Source organism: Triturus cristatus, chromosome 7, assembly GCF_964204655.1.
Source record: "Triturus cristatus chromosome 7, aTriCri1.1, whole genome shotgun sequence".
NCBI lineage: Eukaryota > Metazoa > Chordata > Amphibia > Caudata > Salamandridae > Triturus > Triturus cristatus.
The window spans coordinates 1,447,220,994-1,447,241,996 of record NC_140590.1 but is presented as its reverse complement, the minus strand read 5'-3'; the positions used below and the strand labels follow the sequence as shown (position 1 = coordinate 1,447,241,996).

The 21,003-nt window shown below is 42.2% G+C and overlaps 1 protein-coding gene and 1 non-coding gene across 3 annotated transcripts in view; both read right to left on the bottom strand.

Moving 5' to 3' along the window:
• Positions 1–21,003, bottom strand: part of MANBAL (mannosidase beta like) — a 131,254-nt gene that overhangs the window by 81,830 nt on the left and 28,421 nt on the right. Inside the window, exon 1 of one of the 2 annotated variants that reach the window (XM_085619189.1) lies at positions 2,035–2,167. The exons of the other annotated variant lie outside the window; for it this stretch is intronic. The gene's annotated coding sequence lies outside the window, so the exon portion shown is untranslated. Of the gene's footprint in view, positions 1–2,034; positions 2,168–21,003 lie in introns of those variants that run through there. 2 annotated transcript variants of the gene reach the window in all.
• LOC146812174 (signal recognition particle RNA) lies at positions 2,717–3,016 on the bottom strand. The gene has a single exon (XR_014967327.1).

Below are 21,003 nucleotides of genomic sequence, written 5' to 3'. Positions count from 1 at the left end.
ATATGATTCTGTCTGTTTCTGTATCCATCTGAATTGTGATCTATTTAAAGCAAGCTGAATACTAACATTAAGAGTGATATAAATGTTGGACATTTACTTATGTTACATGCCCTTCCTGTAGAGTCTAGGTGTTTATCATTGTTGAGCAAATTATTCGCTTCAAGTAATGTTAATCTTCATAGCATCACCCAAAACTTGAGTAAGTCAATATCTAAGAACCTCCCCCAATTATGCCACACAAGGGAATTACGGAGAAAGGAAGAACACACAAGTGTCCTTGAACACATAACTTTGATGAGGTGTGACTAACTCAAGTACCTTCTTTCAAAGTTGGCCTTTCTTCAGAATGTGAAACCATCACCACCTGTTAAACCCATTTGACTACAGAAGTGTTTCCAAGCTTCTGTGCCTGTACTTTTGCCAACAAAATGAATACTATCCATGCGGGTGTGGGGAAAGAATTAACCTGAAAAACACTCTTGTCCCTGCAGGTCCAGCAGAATGCTTGAGAAGCACGCGACACAAAAATCAAAAAAGGATTTTTTTTTTGTTAAGTAGGCGACTGACACAATCAAAGCTTTCCAGTTTGGAAGTAACACAAAAATTAAGCACTGGAATCTCTGCAGTTTTACTGCTCATTTCATTCACACCAGTTCATGTCAGAAGTTTCCACTACACGTGCACCAGAAAAATAACACTTAGCACCGAACATTTGTTGTTTGCTCAGGACATTAGGAACGTCCAGAGCTGAGTGACTGTCAGAGAGAGAAATAAACGGGAGAGAGAGATGCAAAAAGAAAGAAAATCGGGGACAGAAAAGAGGAAATCCAGATAAGGACAGAGAGAGAAAGAATGATAGAGACAGGACAAAATCCAAAAATGGGGAGAAAAAAAAAAGAAAGTCAGAGACAAGGATACACAGAAATAGAGAGAGAGGGAGAGAGAAGACAGACAGGAAGTAGCAGAGAAAGACAACTGGAGAGACAAGGAGAGAGCGAGAGAGTGACATAGAGCGAGAGTGACAGATGGATAAAGAAAGCTGAGGAGAGAAAGGGGGGGCAGAAAAAGAGAAAGGGGGGGCAGAAAAAGAGAAAGGGGGGCCAGAAAAAGAGAAAGGGGGGCCAGAAAAAAGAGAAAGGGGGGCCAGAAAAAAGAGAAAGGGGGGCCAGAAAAAAGGGAGAAAGCAAGGCAGAAAAAAGGGAGAAAGCAAAAGAAAGACAGACTAATAAAGAGAGCCAGGCAGGGAGAAAATGGGAAAAAGAGACAGTGAGAGGCAGACTAAGAGCCAAGAAGAGAGCGCGATAGAGAGAAAAAGAATAAACAGAGAAAGACGGACAGAGTGAGAAAGAAAAGGGGAGAGAGAGAAGGAGCGATAGACACACCACAAAGACAGGTAGGGCAGGGGAAAGAAATGGAGAGATAGGCACACACTGGACTGAATGAATATACACTTTCCTTCTAACGACGTTTTAATAAATATAACTACGAACAACCAGTTTCTATGTCCATGTATCTTTATTGCCTCCGCATCATTCGCAATCTACCTCTTAGTAAAGTTTTTTTTTTTGCCTCGGTCTGTCTCTTCCTTTCTCTCTACGTCCCCTACCGAAGTTCAGTTAAATCACAATCCTCCACCGCATCTGCGTGGATACACTTGTGATTGTAGCACAATCTGACCCCAGCATCTGGGAGACAGCACTCTCTGCTGTCTTCCAGTGTGTCGAACGACAAAATACAGACAAGTACCACGTGACCAAAACAAGACATTTTACACTAGCCATCCCCGTGTCCACGTCAATTACGAAATAGAGGTTTCTTGGATTCAAGAATTTCATATCTGAATATACATCTGCATTTGCTTCAGATTTCTTCTGAAGGTTAAGAGTCAAACGGTAAAATAGGCAGGTCAAATTTAACAAATGAGAGAAGAGATATAGAACTGCAGCTAAGAGGTTCACGAAGTCACAATAAAAAAGAGCTTGAAGGATAAAGAGGAAACGAAGAAACCATAGGGGATAAGACTTGCCCACCTACCTGCACCAACTCTAGAACCCAGAAAATGAGCAGTTTATCGATTGCTACCCGAACCAACAGCAAGAAACTCCACTGACTAGATGGGTCTGTAGTAAAAACAGAGAGCGGACTCTCCCAGTGGCAACATAAAATATCGGCCATGTTATAATGGGAAAGGTTCAATTTGTTTAATATTTTGAAACAGTAGGGGCGGAAACAGTAGGGGCGCAATAACCTGTGGTTATATAATGTAATTCGCTTATCAGGCTCACTTCGATTGAAATTATTAAAAGCACTCCTAGCACAAAGGTAATACCGTTTACTACGCAAATTGATTTGCTGCCTCAGGCCATTCTAATGATCACTAGAATAAGATGGCTGCTCGCCTCGTTCTGTTCCGAATATCAGAGGCTTTATTTAAGATGTCATACTATATACGCCGTAGGAATTTCTAGTGTCCTTTATCCTGTTTATGCAACCATTAAGTATAACTATCGCTATGCAACAATTTAGTATATTTATCTCTGTGCAACCATCGAGTATATTTACTGTGGCCCCCTAATCAGTGAGTATTTTTCCTATGTCTATGCTTCTATATATTATTTCCTTGATAATCTTGAAATTGTGCACATATTTAAAAAAAGACTGCTAAAAGTGACATATTTTAGCAATTGGCTTTTTTTTTAGTAGGAAACTAGAAAAAAAGAGACTGTGTCTCACTGTGTTGCCCAGGCTGGTTTACAGTGGCTATTCACAGGCGCGATCCCACTACTGATCCGCACGGGGGTTTTGACCTGCTCCGTTTCCGACCTGGACCGATTCACCCCGCCTTAGACAACCTGGTTGTTCCACGCTACCGCAGAATCACCATATTGATGCCGACCTTAGTGTGGACACCCGATCGACATAGCACACAGCAGCCCAGAACTCCTGGACTCAAGCGATCCGACAGCCTCAGCCTCCCAAGTAGCTGGGATTACAGGCACACGCCACCGCGCCCGGCGAAATCGTGTGGCCATATTTCAGTACATGAGCTGTTGTTCAGGTGATGTTCCAATGATTATAGCGCCATCTGGTGTTTCCTGTAGAAAAAGACAGTGAGGCTACAAGATTGTTCAACACGAATACTGTCAGTGACATGATGTCGTTGTGGCTGTTTGCCCTCAACACTCTTAGTTTAGGGCACAAATGTTGCGTTTTTTTATTTAATATTTCATTGTAAAGTTAATTTCGTTTTATAAAAAAAATGCCAGCAGCACAATTCGTGACATTTTAAGGAGGCTTATTTTTTTCATTGTAAACTGTATCTATTTTGCCCAATTGTCAGCTGCAAAATTAATGAGCCCGAGAGAGGCCCTCACCCCAGAACTAACATCAGCAGGTGGTCTTGCTCTAACTTACGAGATGTTATGACTGCTATATCTTGATAAAAACCAAAGGATATGATGGACGGAGTGTTGAACATTGCAAGCACTCACTGCCAGAAACCGGTCCTAGGAAGCTTGTTTCCGGTCCAGGGAAGGCATGCCTTGGCAGTTCGGGCTGGACTGTTCCCATGAGGCACAGGGTCAGACTGATTTGCATATGGCCATGTCTGAACTGGGGTGGCAGAGTGGGCTAAAGAACGGTGATGGATCAAACCCAGATCTGTTGACTGGGTGTGAGTGTTTGATTGGTTCTGATGCTCCGTCCATCACCACCCCCTTTTCTACTGCTATATCTTGATAACCTGCACAGTCCCATGTCTGCTACGTGCCAGCTAATAAGTGACGTTTTTCTCTGACTGCGATCATTTTTCCTTGAGCTGCATTTATTTGCAACATTTTATACGGTTGTACTTGTTTCCCATGTATCTCCTGTGGGGGCAGAATGGTGCAGCGAGCTCTGTCTTTTAAAGATAAAAATACCAATAACTAATTGCAGTTTTAGATCAGCAACGGACCGGACACTGGCACTTCAATACGTTTTGATAAAATGTCAGTAATATTCATATGTAATTAAGCTATTCAATGTCTATCTCTATTTCGTTAATGATAAATTTAAGAAAACTTTGACCCATTATCTGCCACCCAGTACTTTACGTTGAATGAAGAAGTTGTGGGTGTGGAGATGGAGGGTGAGGTCTGTAAAAGAGGCTAGGCCAAACAAGCGTAACTAGCAATCTTTTCCAAAAGGTTGGGCCTATATAATTAAGAGTATTGCCAGGGCTTTAAGTGGGGTGAAAAAAATGAGGGGTCTCTCTAAGGGACGTGGCCGATGTAATTAAGGGCGTGGCTTAAAACACCGTAAGCTAAAAATCTGTGGTTGGCATAGTGTGCCACACGATTGGTATTTTGCTGCTTCTGTCAGTGCACCCAGATATATAATACAACAAGTAACATTACACCTACAATAAACCAGAACTATTGACTTAGTCAATCGTTGTTAGTTGCATATGCTAAATAAGCAACAACTATGGCTTCCTTATATATAATATTGAAAAGGCTTCAGTTGTGATATTATGAGACAGTGAAAAAACTATAACAAGTCTTTTTGACCTTACATAAAAGGCATTGAATGGTGGTACTGCTGCAGAGTTAAAAAGAAAAAAATCCACCCTGAGGATGAGGGCAAAAATAAAGAGCCCAATAAGGACCCGACTCAGCACCTGCTTTTTAGAACTGCCGGTGCTGGGCACCAGCAGGACCCGGTCCACTTAAAGCACTGGGTATGGATTGAAACGTGATCTAAAATTGAAATTGAAAATGTTTCATTTCTGAAAGTGAGACTGTAACTCAAACATTACTAAGGTCTGTGGAAGGGAAATTGGTCTTTCAAGTGTCTCAATCACTATCATTCTCAGCTTCACACAAATGTCCTCTGTTACTTCACTCCGTTAGTCACTTACACCCCTTTTCTCTTATTCTCTATCTACCTATCTCACACGTCATCTTCATCTCCTCTATCACTATCTTTTCACACAGTCCTTCTACAAGTACTTCCTTGAGTCATTCGCCTTAATAATGTCCTTCTGTCACTCATACATGCACACTCCCATTCTCGCTCTACTTACTTGTAAGCATAGCATGTTCTTTTCCTTTGGTGCTCTCAATAATTCAACAGCAGTTTAACCCCTTCGCACACTATCACATAGAATGGTAATTACATTTGGCACTTGTGTGACCATCACTCTGTTTTCTCTACAGTGAGGTCAAGAAGTAGACGAGCACATAGTCTGAACACATTTATGAGCCACTGACAGATATTGTGATAAACTCTTACTGTCGTCAATTACAACTCCAGAGCTTTCAATGGTGCCCTGTAATGCACAGCCACCCACCTGAACTTACCCAGACATGTAGAGATAACTTTGTTCACAGTAAGCACTAGACAAGAGTCAGAATACATGTTGCATAGAAAAATAAACGTCAGAAATACAGCATTTGGAAAAAGCAATTTCTCTTAGGGAATTTCTCTTACTTCACCTCACATTGCCTGGGAATACGGGGTGAAGTAAATCAAGTGGAACGTAAACAGGGACTGCATCTCTTACATGGATTACCTTAATGTTTTTTACAGTAGTTGAAAAACCAATCACTGTTTTTTTCCTGGAAAGTCAAGGACATTGATATAGGGCCTAGTAGAGACCATGTCAAAGTCAGTCCTTTTTGTGTGTGCAGACTTTTATAGCACAAACTGGACTCAAAGGTATTGGAGCACTTTACATGAGCACCAGTTAAGTTACCCAAGGACACATTCCTTTTTTGGTAGGCGCTGGGAGATTAAGTGATTTGTCCAGAATCACAGGATGCTCAGCCAACACTGAGGCTTGAACCCGGTTCCCCAGCTCCAATGTCGGCAGATCTAGCTGGAAGACTACATACCTCTCCCCATGCTGAGTCTGAGACCTGGCAGAGCCCACCCCACTTAAAAGCCTGCTGCTACCATATCTTGAATCTATTGTAAGCTTCGGAGGACCTGAATAAATCCAGAAATCAGGGATTCTTCACATTACCCATACAATAAACTAACATAAAGCAATTTGAACTAACATTTAGGTGAGCTGATAATTATCTCCAGACTCTAGTAGGCATTTGGATAAGAGTCTCTGCTCACAAAGTTTGGGTTTGTTTGGCTGTTCTCTTAATCTGTTTTACCTTTTTTGTTTGTAACTAAATTGATAATTATTTAAAAAAATTATAATCCTGAATTGGCATTGATTTGTATGTGATTACTCAGGCAGGCTGTATCTCGACCCAAAAGTATACCACCTCAGTTTAGAGACATGCACACTCTGAGTGTGTTGACCAACTAACTGCAGTACAATAGTATCTAACGTTATTGGACACTGGTGAGAAACATTAGTGTTCACCAGGCACACTTACTAGTACTCATCAACCATGCCAGGATATAAGGAAAGGCCGGGCATTGTTCTTACATTTGTAAAAAATGGGTTTAATTTGTTTGTGAGAATTAAAAAAAATATATTTTGACAATGGGTTGAAATGGTGTAGCGCAACAGACCACAGGCTCAATCAGGTCTTTGAATCTCTGAATCACTTCCAACTAAGAATGTAATGAATTCCATAAGATTTTAGTCTGAAATATTGTGAAAGAAATATTGCACAATATTATATAGATACCACATTAGCATGAGCAAAATATCGAAAAACAAACTATCGAGAAGATAAGTGCACAGAAGGAGGTATGGATTTATTTTATTGTGTATATATATATATATATATATATATATATATATATATATATATATATATATATATATATATATATATTACCTACTGGCAGTCGCCAGTAGGTGGTTATAGTTAGGACCTATTTTCCATAGGAAATCTGCAACATTCTATTTGAAATAATGTTGGCGCCGATTGACGAATCTTCGCGAAAGTTTCGAAACTTTTGGCCAGCTCCCGTCCGCTCATATCCTGAAAATTTCACGGTGATTCGTCAAGCGGGGGCTGAGAAAAAAGGGGGGTCCCAAAACGCGTTTTCCCCATGCATTTTCTCATAGGACCTGTTGACGCAGCTACAGCCCGAACTGCTGAACGGAATTACACCAAATTTGGCATAGAGATAGTCCTCAGTTCAGACTCGTGCCTTTTGCTTAAATGGTGTAAATCCGTTCAGTAGTTCCTGAGAAAATCAAAATCACATATATATCTGGACGGAGCCTAACCTCACATCTCATCGTGAGATCTGATTGGCTGTCAGCACTTCATCCAAGAGACCAATATAAATGATAGCACCTCATTAAAAAGCATTGCAGTTATTAGAAGGTTTTAAGACTCTAGTTACATTATAAATCATTTGTTGATGGTACCATACTCATTTTAGGAATTGTGGTGTGTTCTAAGGTGATTTTACCATGTGAAAAAGCCTTTTTCTGTGATATCATGAATCATGTTTGAGAGAAAACCATTTTCTCATGCTTTTCCCACAGAGGTTTGGAAAGTGATCTATAAGCTAAACTGAGAGCATATTTTCTGTAAATTCACATTATTTTTCTCACTCATGTGAGAATGAAGTCTGACATTCTCAGTAAAACATGTACATCCAACAAGGGCAGAGACTGTCAGTTGATTCCTTTGTGTTCTACTGCAGCTTCCCAGAGTGTTCTAAAGAACAACTAGAGCGCTAACAGTCCTACTTATGACAAACGTATTGCACACCTGAAGCCATCTTGAATGGAATAAAGTGGTAACTCTTAAAATATTTAATTTAAAAAGGAACACAATGAGGGGGTTCATTTTGCCATAGAAAGTATGATTAGTGCTACAGAAAGAAAAAGTAGGGCACATTTTGAGTGACTTCTCAAATCCTCTTCTATTTCATTAAAAATTCTGACATGCAGACTGAAACATGCACTTTCGAAACCAGCAGCAGACTTCCCTGGTGAGCAGTAGCTTTACTACAGTGATCTAATAAGCAACTAGAGTGCTAACATTCTGAATTTATGGCAAATGTGTGACACATCTGAATGCCTTCTTGATGGAATCAAAGTAAAAAACTGAAAGTATTTCCTACTGAAGAGACTGTAGTAAAGGAGGAAATTAGGAAACTTCATAACAAATAAGACTCCCAAAATGGCCACCAGAGACAAAAGAGCCCAAATGTAGCCCAAATATCACCCAGATGTAGCCCAAGTATAGTCCAATGACAAAATGTCCCAGAGTGTTCTAACGAACAACTAGAGCGCTAACAGTCTTACTTATGGCAAAAGTATGGCACATCTGAAGCCATCTTGATTGGAATAAAGTGGTAACACTTAAAACATTTAATTTACAAAGGAACAAAATGAGGGGGTTCATTTGGCCATAGAAATTATGATTAGTGCTGCAGAAAGAAAAATTAGGGCACATTTTGACTTCTCAAATCCTCTTCCATTTCATAAACAAACTCTGACATGCAGACTGAAACATGCACTTTGAATACCAGCAGCAGACTTCCCTGGTGAGCAGTAGCTTTACTACAGTGATCTAATGAGCAACTAGAGAGCTAACATTCTGAATTTATGGCAAATGTGTGACACATCTGAATGCCTTCTTGATGGAACCAAAATAAAAAACTGAAAGTATTTCCTACTGAGGAGACTGCAGTAAATGAGGAAATTAGGAAACTTCATAACAAATAAATCTCCCAAGATGGCCACCAGAGACAAAAGAGCCCAAATGTAGCCCAAATATCACCCAGATGTAGCCCAAGTATAGCCCAATGACAGAATGTCCCAGAGTGTTCTTAAGAACAACTAGAGCGCTTACTGTCTTACTTATGACAAAAGTATGGCACACCTGAAGCCATCTTGATAGGAATAAACTGGTAACACTTAAAACATTTAATTTAAAAAGGAACAGAATGAGGGGGTTCATTTTGCCATAGAAATTATGATTAGTGCTGAAGAAAGAAAAATTAGGGCACATTTTGAGTGACTTCTCAAATCCTCTTCTATTTCATTAAAAAATTCTGATATGCAGACTGAAACATGCACTTTTAATACCAGCAGCAGACTTCCGTGGTGAGCAGTAGCTTTACTACAGTGATCTAATGAGCAACTAGAGTGCTAACATTTAGAATTTATGGCAAATGTGTGACATATCTGAATACCTTCTTGATGGAATCAAAGTAAAAAACTGAAAGCATTTCCTACTGAGGAGACTGCAGTAAATGAGGAAATTAGGAAACTTCATAACAAATAAATCTCCCAAGATAGCCACCAGAGACAAAAGAGCCCAAATGCAGCACAAATATCACCCAGATGTAGCCCACATGTAGCCCAATGACAGAAGTGTGCAAAACACATATTTTTTGTGTATTTGCAGTTTTATATAGTGCAGACTTGTCAGGTATTGGAGTGCTTTACATGAGCATTGGTTACATCACCCAAGATCAAATTCATTTTGGTTGTAGACATGGGGAGATTAAGTGATTTGACCAGAAACACAGAATGTTGAGCTGAAGCAGAAACTCCAACCTGGTTCCCCAGTTGCAAAGTCTGCAGCTCTGGAAGTAACACCACATCCTCTTCCCTAGGTGCAACATTTAATCAAGTGGTCAACTAGATAAAAAAAATAAAGATTACAAATAATTTAAAAGTTCTGTGTCGCTATTTGAAAACTCAGAAAATATGTCCTCATTTTAGTTTTTTAGAGCACTAACCATAATTGTGATGCAAATAAGACCCTCTCATATATGTAATTTCTAAAGGAAATGCTCTAGGTATTACAGTTTTGATTACATCAAGATGACGTCAGGCGTTCCACACTTTTGTAATAAATATAGAATGTTAGCAATCTAGTTGTTCATTGGGATACTGTTGAGAGGCAGAGGCCAGGGGCACGGACTCTGAAAATTGAAGCCAGGTAGGAGAGTGCAGAGGCAACAATTTGACCACAGTGGGCAGGCAGGAAGGGCAGTGGCAGCACAACAGACTATGGAGGGCAGTGGAAAGGGGGGCAGGAGCAACAAACCAACAATACAGGACTGACAAGAGAGGCTGTGGCAATATAATAGACCATTGTGGGCAGAAGGAAAAGGCAGTGGTAGTACAACCATACATGCCAACAGACCCGTTTCAGCCAGGAAACGTCCAATCTTTTTAAGCTCAAATGGGCTTTATTTGATCTGTCTCCTGCCTACAAGCTCCTTTTTTTCAATGTAACTCAAAGGGGAAAATCAATACCCCAGTTTTTTTTCAAAATCTTCCTCTTACCAAGTTCAAAACGTTCGCAAGTATGGTACATTGGATCATGGTAGGCAGGAGGAATTGGGGTAGGGACATGGACTCGGATAACAGAGGACAGGAGGGACATGGAGAGGTGCACCAAACTGACCCTACAGGGCAGGCATCAGGGTTTGCAGCAGCGCAATACACCACGCAGGGCATGTGGGACGGGAGTGCAGCACAACAATCCATAGAAAGCAATAGGGAGGGGACAGGACCATGCACATGGACAACAGAGGGGAAAGAGGCAATGGTAGCTAGCTGACCATAATGGACAGACAGGAGAGAAAGCTGCAGCATAACAGACCATAAAGGGCAGGAGGGACAGATCAGGGGCATTACAATGGAACAGACAAGCCAGGAGGGAGGGAATAGGGGTCTGCACATGGAAACAGAGGGCAGGGGGGAAGGGGGCAGGGCAGAAGCAGCAAGATGACCACGGAGGTCAGGCAGGGTGGGCACTAGAAACAAGACACACCATGGAGAGCAACAATGAGACTATGATGGCATACACACAGACCATGGAGGGAAGGTGGGAGGGGGTCAGGGGCAGCTAGCTGACCACACAGGGAAGGTGGGAGGGGCCATGGCAGCACAGAAGGCCATGCATGGCAAGCGGGAGGGTTAGTGGCAGCACAATGGTTATGATGAGCAAGAAGGAGGGTACAGGGGCATGCACAAAGGACCATGGAGAATAGAAGGGAGGGTCAGGACCTGGGCACAGACAAGAGAGTTCAGGGGAAGGTGACTCACAACAGACCGCGCGGGGCAGGCAGGAGGAGCAGTTGCAGCACAACAGACCAGGGAGGGCAGAAGGGTGTGGCAGTAAAATGGACCATGGAGGACAGGAGGAAGGGGATAGGGGCATGGCATGTGGACAGGCAGGGTGGAGGTGGCAGGGACAGGTTGCAGTCATCTGACAATGCTAGGCAGGTGGGAGGGGAGTGGCAGCTCAACAGAACACTCAGAGTAGATAGGAGTGGCAGGTCCATGGAACATGGTGGGCAAAAAGGATGGAGCAGGGGCATGCACAAAGACATCGGAGGGCAGGGGGAAGGAGAATAGGGGCAGCAAGCTAAGCACAGAGGCTAAGCAGGAGGTCAATGATGGGCCATAGAATTGGGCAATGGAGGGCAGGAGGAGTGGACTGGTACATCATGCTAAATGGAGGGCAGTGGCAGCACATCAGACCATGCATGGCAGGAGGGAGGAGGCTAGTCCATGGATTCAGACAACAGAGGATAGGGAGGAGGTGGATGGGGCAGCAAGCTAACTGTTCAGAGAAGGTGGGTATTAGGAACTGTATTGTTTTTAAAATGTGTGTCTGTGCGAACTACTTAAAATATGAACAATATGCAGCATAATCTCACTTTTATTCAGGAAGAAGAGGACGTTTGTGACTGTGACTCTGGGCTCACTTGGCAGAAACACCCCCTGACCCTCCACCCCCCATCGCAAAATGTAATGCCCGTGAAAAGGGTAGGTGGACGCAGTTTTATATAGAACATAGTCCTGAGAGCACGATTGAAAATGAAAACTAGATATAGTATATGGTATAAACTATGCACCAAAAAGTGTGATATAAGATGAACCGGGGCGTGAAATATAATATGCAATACATTGTGCGCGATGACAGATTATTGGAGAGCGCGAGATAGCACAGGCACTAGCGCGTGCTATGCGTTATGCGCCTTGGAGTGTAATATGCACAGGGCAGTATTGTGTAACCTAACTAGTCTCTAAAGTTGTAATATAAAATATGTGCTGGGGAGTGTAACATTGCATATGCACTGTGACAAAGATATGGATCCCAGATTGTAATATGTATGGCATAGCGCTGTGCGTTGTAATATAGGCATTGAGGAAGGCACGTTAGATGGCGCAATATAACCCGTGCGAAGGCAAGTGTGGCATGACATATTCATGGGGTGGTGTTACAGTGCACATGGGCTAGAGAGTGTCATAGCATACGCACTAGCTGGTGGAATACAACACAGAGGTGTGTGGCCCTCGGCGGGCACTGGTGGGTGTAACACAGCATTGGGCTCAGCCAGGAGCACGCTGTGACTCTCAAGTGAGGTTCGTCTCCTTTCCAGAGAGTAAAATAAAAAGTATTACACATTCGGCGGTGGATGTGTGTTTTATTAACCGTGAGGGGGGTTTCTTGCATAGTTTGGTCGAATTTTTGTCGAATCCCCTTTGAATGGCTTGGTGTGCGTGTGTATTAAATGTGCCCGTCAATAGCTACCCATGTTTGTATAAATAAACAACAAGGGTGTCTACTTGGAGAGTACCCACCGGCGGGGGCGCCGGGATTAGGCACGGTAGGGCGTCAGACACGTCAGAGCTTCACTAGCGGTGTAATTACATTGCACGTGGATTCATTGTATGCATAGTCGCCTTTTAATGAATATCACTCAAATCGTCATGGTGATAGGTACATACGGTTTGTCCAGCATGTCCTAGGTGTTTCTATAAATATATATATTTTTTTAAATAATAAAAAACAAAGGCCGGCCCCGAGGTCATAAGTGGCCTGAGGAGGGGGGCAACGCAGCCCCCCTCCTAAAGAATAAAAAAAAAAAAGGCCATGACCCGGGGGTTGGGGTCCCAGGGGCCGATTAAGGCCTTGGGAGGGCCAAATTAATTTTTTTCAACAAAACAAATTAGGGTGCAGGCCCTGGGGGATGGGGTCCCCAGGGCCAATAAATTAGAAAAAGAAGAGGGGGCCACACAGTCCTCCTTCCTAAAAAAATAAAATAAATAAAAGACCAGCATCGGGCTGGAGGCCACGCCCCCTCCTTGCAGCACTCTGCAAACGCGCCCCCTGGCCAGTTGTAAGTTGGGGAATTAATTTCCCTTCAATACTGAGGGTCCCTGAGGGCCAACTAGCCCAACAGGTATCTCCAGTATGCGCCAGGGAGCTGCGTTGCAGACAGGTGTTCTGAGGCCATGCCCCTTTTTACACCTCTATGCAACGCAGCTCTGTGGCGCTTACTGGAGTTACCTAGTGGGCTAGTTTGACCCTAGGGACCCTTAGGATTCAAGGGGACTTAATCTCTCAACTTATAACGGCCAGAGGGCACGTTTACACAGTAGTGAAGGGAGGGGACGGGGCCTGAGGGGATGTGTGCAAACACGCCCTGTGGCGCGTTTTAAGTTGGGAAAATAATTCCCTTTCATTCCTGAGGGACCCTGGGGGGCCAACTAGCCCACCAGGTGCTTCCAGTAAGCTCCGCTGCTCTGCGTTTCAGAGAGGTGGTGCAGGCCATGCCCCTTTTTACACCTCTCTGCAATGGCGCTTACTGGATGTACCTAGTGGGCTATTTTGCCCCTAGGAACCCTCAGGATTCAAGGGGACTTAATCTCCCAACTTAAAAAACGGCCACAGGGTGTGTTTACACAGTGGGGAAGGAAGGGACGGGGCCTGAGGTGACGTGTGCAAACTCACCCTATGGCGCGTTTTAAATTGGGGAAATAATTCCCCTTCAATCCTGAGGGCCCCTGGGGGCTAACTAGCCCACCAGGTGCTTCCAGTAAGCGCCAATGAGCTGCGTTGCAGAGAGGTGGTGCAGGCCGTGCCACTTTTTACACCTCTCTGCAATGGCGCTTACTGGACGTACCTAGTGGGCTATTTTGCCCCTAGGGACCCTCAGGATTCAAGTGGACTTAATCTCCCAACTTAAAAAACAGCCACAGGGCGTGTTTACACAGTGGGGAAGGGAGGGGACGGGGCCGAGGTGACGTGTGCAAACACGCCCTGTGGCGCGTTTTAAGTTGGGTAAATAATTCCCTTTCAATCCTGAGGGACCCTGGGGGCCAACTAGCCCACCAGGTGCTTCCAGTAAGCGCCACTGCTCTGCGTTGCAGAGAGGTGGTGCAGGCCGTGCCCCTTTTTACACCTCTGTGCAATTGCGCTTACTGGCCTTCCATAGTGGGCTATTTTGCCCCTAGGGACCATCAGGATTTAAGGGGACTTAATCTCCCAACTTAAAAAACGGCCACAGGGCATGTTTACACAGTGGGGAAGGGAGGGGACGGGGCCTGAGGTGACGCGTGCAAACATGCCCAATGGCGCGTTTTAAGTTGGGGAAATAATTCCCCTTCAATCCTGAGGGCCCCTGGGGGCTAACTAGCCCACCAGGTGCTTCCAGTAAGCGCCACTGAGCTGCGTTGCAGAGAGGTGGTCCAGGCCGTGCCACTTTTTACACCTCTCTGCAACGCAGCTCTGTGGCGCTTACTGGAGGCACCTAGTGGGCAAGTTGGACCCTAGGGACCCTCTGGATTCAAATGAACTTAATCTCCCAACTAAAAACGGCCACAGGGCGTGTTTACACAGTGGTGAAGGGAGGGGACTGGGCCTGAGTTAATGTGTGCAAACAAGCCCTGTGGTGCGTATTAAGTTGGGGAAATAATTCCCCTTCAATCCTGAGGGACCCTGGGGGCCAACTAGCCCACCAGGTGCTTCCAGTAAGAGCCACTGCGCTGCGTTGCACAGAGGTGGTCTCGGCCGCGCCCCTTTTGACATCTCTCTGCAACGCAGCTCTGTGGCGCTTACTGGAGGTACCTAGTGGTCTAGTTGGACCCTAGAGACCCTCAGGATTCAAGGGGACTTAATCTTCCAACTTAAAACGGCCACAGGGCGTGTTTACACAGTGGGGAAGGGAGGGGACGGGGCCTGAGGTGACGTGTGCAAACATGCCCTGTGGCACGTTTTAAGAGGTAGTTTTAATCCCCTGCCCTATTATATACTAGGGGCTTACAGAGGAGGTCATGCTAATCACAGGGGGACCCCAACGCATAGTGTTCCCTAGTGTATTTAGGTGTTTTCACTGTATTCTAAGTGTCTTTTTGAATAGCACTGGCTCTAGGCCTGGTTAGTCAGACTCAGTTAGGAATATTGAAGTATAAACCTCTTAACCAACCTATCTTATTTTACTAGGTAGAAAAATCTCTAAATTAATATAACAAAACCCCACAATGTACCCCATAAATATACTGTCTTCACAACATAGATGCTTTTTCTTTGTTTTTATTATTTAGTCAAAAGCAGTACATGATTTTTTTGTATCAAAAATATATATTCATATAACATTTTAAATTTTTCTTTTTTGTTTTTTGTTTTGTGATTTACATGAATTATCAAAAAACATATATATACATAATCAATAGATATAAACAACAGTTAGATCCTTGCCCTATGCAAAAGCAGTGATTGAAAAGTTGACAGTGCCCCTCAAAGAACAACAAAAAATATATACATGAAAATTTAGCTACCTAATCTCACATACCAACATCCATACCACATACCACAAAATATACACAAAAAAAGGGATTGTAAAACATATATTTTCCAACTGGAAAGATCTTCTTTTAATTGTTATCTATCAACATATTATTCTGCTGACATTTTTCTCAAACTGACTTTTTCTTATTTTCTTCGGTTTTAAGTTGATCCATAGGAGTTTATTTTCCAGTTGTGAAAATAGTTGATCTGGTCTACGTACGTTTCGGTGATAGAATGATTAAAATCACCTTCCTCAGGACCATCAAAGAGTTAAAAACCGTAGAGGGGCTACTTTTATTCTGAAAATGCAAAACCACTTTATGTCAGATATGGGGAACATGAAGGTGCTTAATGTATTCTTTAAGACAAATTATATTAAATATTTCTTCTAATAAGCTGATACATGCAAGTCTCAGGTAAGCAGAAAAGAGGGAGCCGTTAAAGTGAGAAATGGAAAGTTCTATATAGCCCTCCTCCAGAGTCACAGGAAGTGCAATTAATTATAGAGTTGACCTAGGAGAAAGCTTGTGATGTGCCTATGGATTGGAACAAGCAGAGAACCCATCTCCTTGTGCTCAAAACTGAAAAGCAAGATTGAATCTAGAATACCTGTTTCAACACAGATTGTAAAGTTGAATCGCTATGTTGGGACCTCAATGGTGGCTGTATAATAGAATATAGATCCGTAGTTCGTACACTCAGCACGAAGCTAGAGGAGGGAATGAAAAAAGCTATTTGAAAAGAGGATCTATTGACACACACAAATGTGGCCCAAGTAGAAATAAGTAATGTTTCTTACACTGTCTACTAGAATATATGCAGGGACAGAAATTCTTCTAATGGATAAATGTTGTTCTATATGACCCGTATTAGCCTTACGACATTAGTTTCTTCTTGCGTGAGAATGTATCTACAGATTAGAAACATATAGAGAAAATTTAATGTGTACCTTAACATTTAGCATGGTTATGTACAAACAAATCTATTGTTGATCTTACCTCTTGGCGGAATGCAAAACGCCAAACAGGAGGGTTGTCTATTTTGCATTGGAATGCCCGTTGTCCATGTTTACCTTATACATAATGTTCAAGGTATAAATTCTGGAAGGTAGATATAGTAGTATTAAGAAAAGTTTAGGTTTTCTACCTTATTGCCACAGTAACAACACTCTATATTGGATAATAAATGTATCCGAATATTCTTTCGAAAGTTTTGTAACCCGGCAAAAACTCTTTGTCTTTTCATGTTAGTTGTTTAATTCTCAGCTTGCCTGACTATTAGTCATTTTTTCGCGCAGAAGTTCTATTGAACCCTCGTTGATATTCTGTTAAAAAAACATGTATCTAGCAGTAATTCAGACAGACAGAGTGGCATGGCTCGTCTATATAATGACGTGAGAGAAGATCAGATCAATATTAAAAGCTAAAGCTATTTACGACATATGGGCGTGTTACGTAAAAGGACTGACCTTTATAAAGTTTCCAATGGGGACCAAACGTTGACCAAAGTATGCAAGCACTCTAGTAGATCCCTACACGTTGATTTAAGTCAAAGCAGGTAGATAATCTGCTTATTTTGTGGTTACATGTAGGTATAGGTAAACACAGTGAGACTATAGTTAGTGAACCTAAACGAACAGTGTACTTGTAGACGATCTCGTCTTGTCTTTCAAAGTTCTAGAGTATATAACCTCCTTTATCCTGACGCTTGGTTAGTTACGGGAGCTTGCAAACTTGTTTGTCTATATAGCGATTATAATATAGTCTCGCGATGATATGTGCGTGACCAGTCTATTACTATTGAAAGCCTGATGACTGAGGCGACCTATTGGAATAGGTCTGGTGTAGACAAAATTACGAGGGATCTCCTGGGTCCAATTGGTTTATAACGTTATAAAAGCTCGAACGTTAGAGCAAAAGCATTCTAAACCTGAAATGAGCTTTGATGATTGTACAAAAAAGAAAACAGAAAGCGGGTGCTCGCTAGTTATGAAAAGCTGATTCAAAGCATGCGGAAAGTCTGAGTTATTTTAACTAGGCGTACAAAAACAGACTAATATGGTTAAAAATCTGGGAAGCGGTATCGGCGTCGTTGGTATCCTCTTACCTCTCGTGCTTCAATACAGCGTGTCCCTCTTGTTGCTCGATGTCATGTTTATGGTAAGTGAAAACAGACACCTTTAAATGTCTGCTAATTATCACGTAATCTCGCGATATTATCAGCCTAGTTGGTGTCGTAATTCTAAACAATGGTTTAATTTGGGCGACATATTGGAGAAGGTCAAAATCTACAAATATAGATGTAAGGGAGAGTATTATACTGCAGCGTGTGCTGTGTCTGATATGTTAAGGAATGCCCACATAAAAGATCTGTATTTAGTGTTGCATCATTTATAAGGACAAGTCAGGCGTAACTAATAGGGAGAGTATTTTATTAGTACATGTTATACTTATTGAAATATGTCCGTGAAGAAAGTAAAGTGGTTTAATACCGATTTTGAAACTATAAGATCAGGGGTAGGCGACAGGACATAGAATATAAGAGCTCGTAATATTTGCGAAAATAATCTCGCGAAAAAATGTGGATATACATTTCAGGGGTGAGATGAGACAGAGCGGGCGCCATCTTGGAATAGTGAAATATGTTGGTATATTATCCTAAAAGGTTTGTAGTATGAACTCAAAAGCAGAGATTCGTAAGGTCTGTAGAGATTAGCCAGATCTGTGGATACTAGAGATCTAGTAGTGCTTCTAGATATAGCTAAGTATAAGGTTGTTTCTATTAGCCTAGACACTAATCCAAGGAGTCACGGTCCATGAGGGAGACTATTTGCGGTCGCCAGACAAAACGGGCGCCATCTTTGAAAGGTGAAATATGTTGATATATTATCCTAAAAGGTTTGTAATATGAACTCTAATGCAGAGATTCGTAAGATCTGTAGAGATTAGCCAGATCTGTGGATACTAGAGATCTAGTAGTGCTTCTAGGTATAGCTAAGTATAAGGTTGTTTCTTTTAGCCTAGACGCTAATCCGAGGAGTCACAGTCCATAGGGGAGACTATTTGCGGTCATCTAAAATGAATCAGAACGGATGTTATGGCCCATTTATTCAGAGGGAAAGCGTGTATAGTGTGCTGTGTATAAGTGTCACACTGATATTGTTACTGCTTAAGCCTAGCAGGGCAATTAACTGAATGACCAGTTGTTAGTATAGGCAGTAATGTCAAGGATTCAAGAAGTCACTAGCCATGTGATGTCTTCATTCAGGCCTTGGTCTACTGTATCCAATGAGAAAATCCAAAATGTTTCGCGTTGTTTGCGAATTTTAATTGGATCTTTCCCTGGTGTTGGTCTCACTTTCTCTAAAATAAGCCAACGAAGGTCTGTTTCAGTATGTTTATTTTCCATGAAATGTCTGACTAGTGGTGCTTGTAGTTTGCCTGTTCTTATGGCAGATTTGTGTTCTGACAAACGTATACGGAATTCTCTGGATGTTTCCCCTACATAGGCTAAGTCGCAGGGACATATTATCATATAGATTATGTTGGAACTCCTGCAGTTGGTCATGGTTTTGAGATTCCCTTTTCTTGTTCTATAGGACCAGGTCTTGGTGGTGATCGCTGATGCGCATGCATGACAATTACCACAACTGTAATTGCCTATCGGTGGAGGTAAACCATCAATAGTGGTTTGTATGGTTTTTGCCTGAGGATGTTCTCTGCTATGTACTAATTTATCACTCAGGTTAGGGTTTCTTCTGAATGCTACCAGCGGTTTCTGTGTGGGTTCTTCATCACTAGTATTGAGGATTTTCCAATTTTTATCTAGGACCTGTTTGATCTTATAGTTAAGGTTGGAATGGTCTATGAAACAGACTAACTTATCCTGTGCTGGTTTAGGTTCCTTATTGAAGAGAGTATCTCTGTTGTAATACTTGGCTCTCTTAAGTGATTGTTTGATAAGTCTTTTTGGGTAGCCACGAAGGAGGAGACGCCCTTGTAGCTGCTCCGCATGTGTCATGTAATCCTTCATGTTGGTACAGTTCCTCCTAATTCTCAGGAATTCTCCGAATGGGATCGAATCTTTTTGACATGGTGGATGGTAGCTGCTATGATCTAAAATTGTGTTTTTCGCTGTTGGTTTTCTATACAGGCTGACTGCAAGCTGTCCTTCTCTACCCATAATCCATATGTCCAGAAACTCTACTTTGTCCGATGAATAATGACAAGTGAATTTAAGATTGCTATCGCTAGAGTTCAACCAGGATATGAATTCTAATAGATCCGGTTCTGTGCCTGACCAGATGAAAAAAATATCATCTATGAACCTTCGCCACTGAGTGACATTCTCAAAAAATGGCGCTGCCTCATTATAGATATGTTTCCTCTCATATTCACCCATGTAGATATTAGCTACACTGGGGGCACAGGAAGCCCCCATGCTGGTCCCTTTGATTTGGTGGAAAATGTCTTGTTTAAATTCAAAATAGTTATGTTGTAATACTATTTGTAAACACTCTATGATGAAACCATCTGGTCTTACCCCAGGAACTCTAGCTAGGAGCGCTGCCACCGCCTCTAATGCTAGATCCTGGGGAATGTTGGTGTACAGAGATTCTATGTCTAGAGTGACAAGGAATTGTGTTTTCTGGTCAAAGGGTGTGTTTTCTAGTGTTGATATCATATGCCCTGTGTCTTTAATGTATGAAGCATACTGTGTGGTGAGAGGGCAAAGAAAGGTATCAACATATTGTAATAGGGGTTCCGTGCATGAGTTAATGGAGGAAACTATCGGTCTTAGAGGGGGGTCTAGGATATTTTTATGGGTCTTTGGTATCCCATATAGGGCAGGTGTTACTGTATTTGTTTTGTTCAGAAAGTCTAATTCATTTTGGCAGATGTAGCCATCTATAAAGGCTTTAGTTGTGATATCATTGATCCTGTCTTTAAGACAAGTGATCGCTCTCATGTTGGATGGCTGATAATGTTCAGATACTGCTAACATGGATTTAACTTTGTCAGTATAATTTGTCCAAACATGAGCTGTCGATAGAAGAAACTAAACTTCTCAGCAAAGGCCTTTCGTTTGTACCAAGTACACAACTTAACACGTTTAGACTAAATAAAGATATTTTTTCGTTCTTTCGAAAAATAAGATTGAAAAAATATTTTTCCACAGTAAATCTAGACGAACAAGATAATAATTATTCAGGTTGTAAACCTCCGTCCAATTTCACTCCAACTCTAGACATGGTTGGCCCAGAAGTGGCTATTTTTGAAAAGACAGTCGTCAACGAGATAAAGAGGATAACGAAATATATCCCCAAACCGGCACCGAATCTAACTTTTAAAGAAAGAGAGGCCTGCAAATCCCTACAGGATAACTCACGTATCACTATTAAACCGTGTGATAAAGCAGGAGGAATCGTCATCATGGACACCTCTCTCTATACTGACAAAGTTAAATCCATGTTAGCAGTATCTGAACA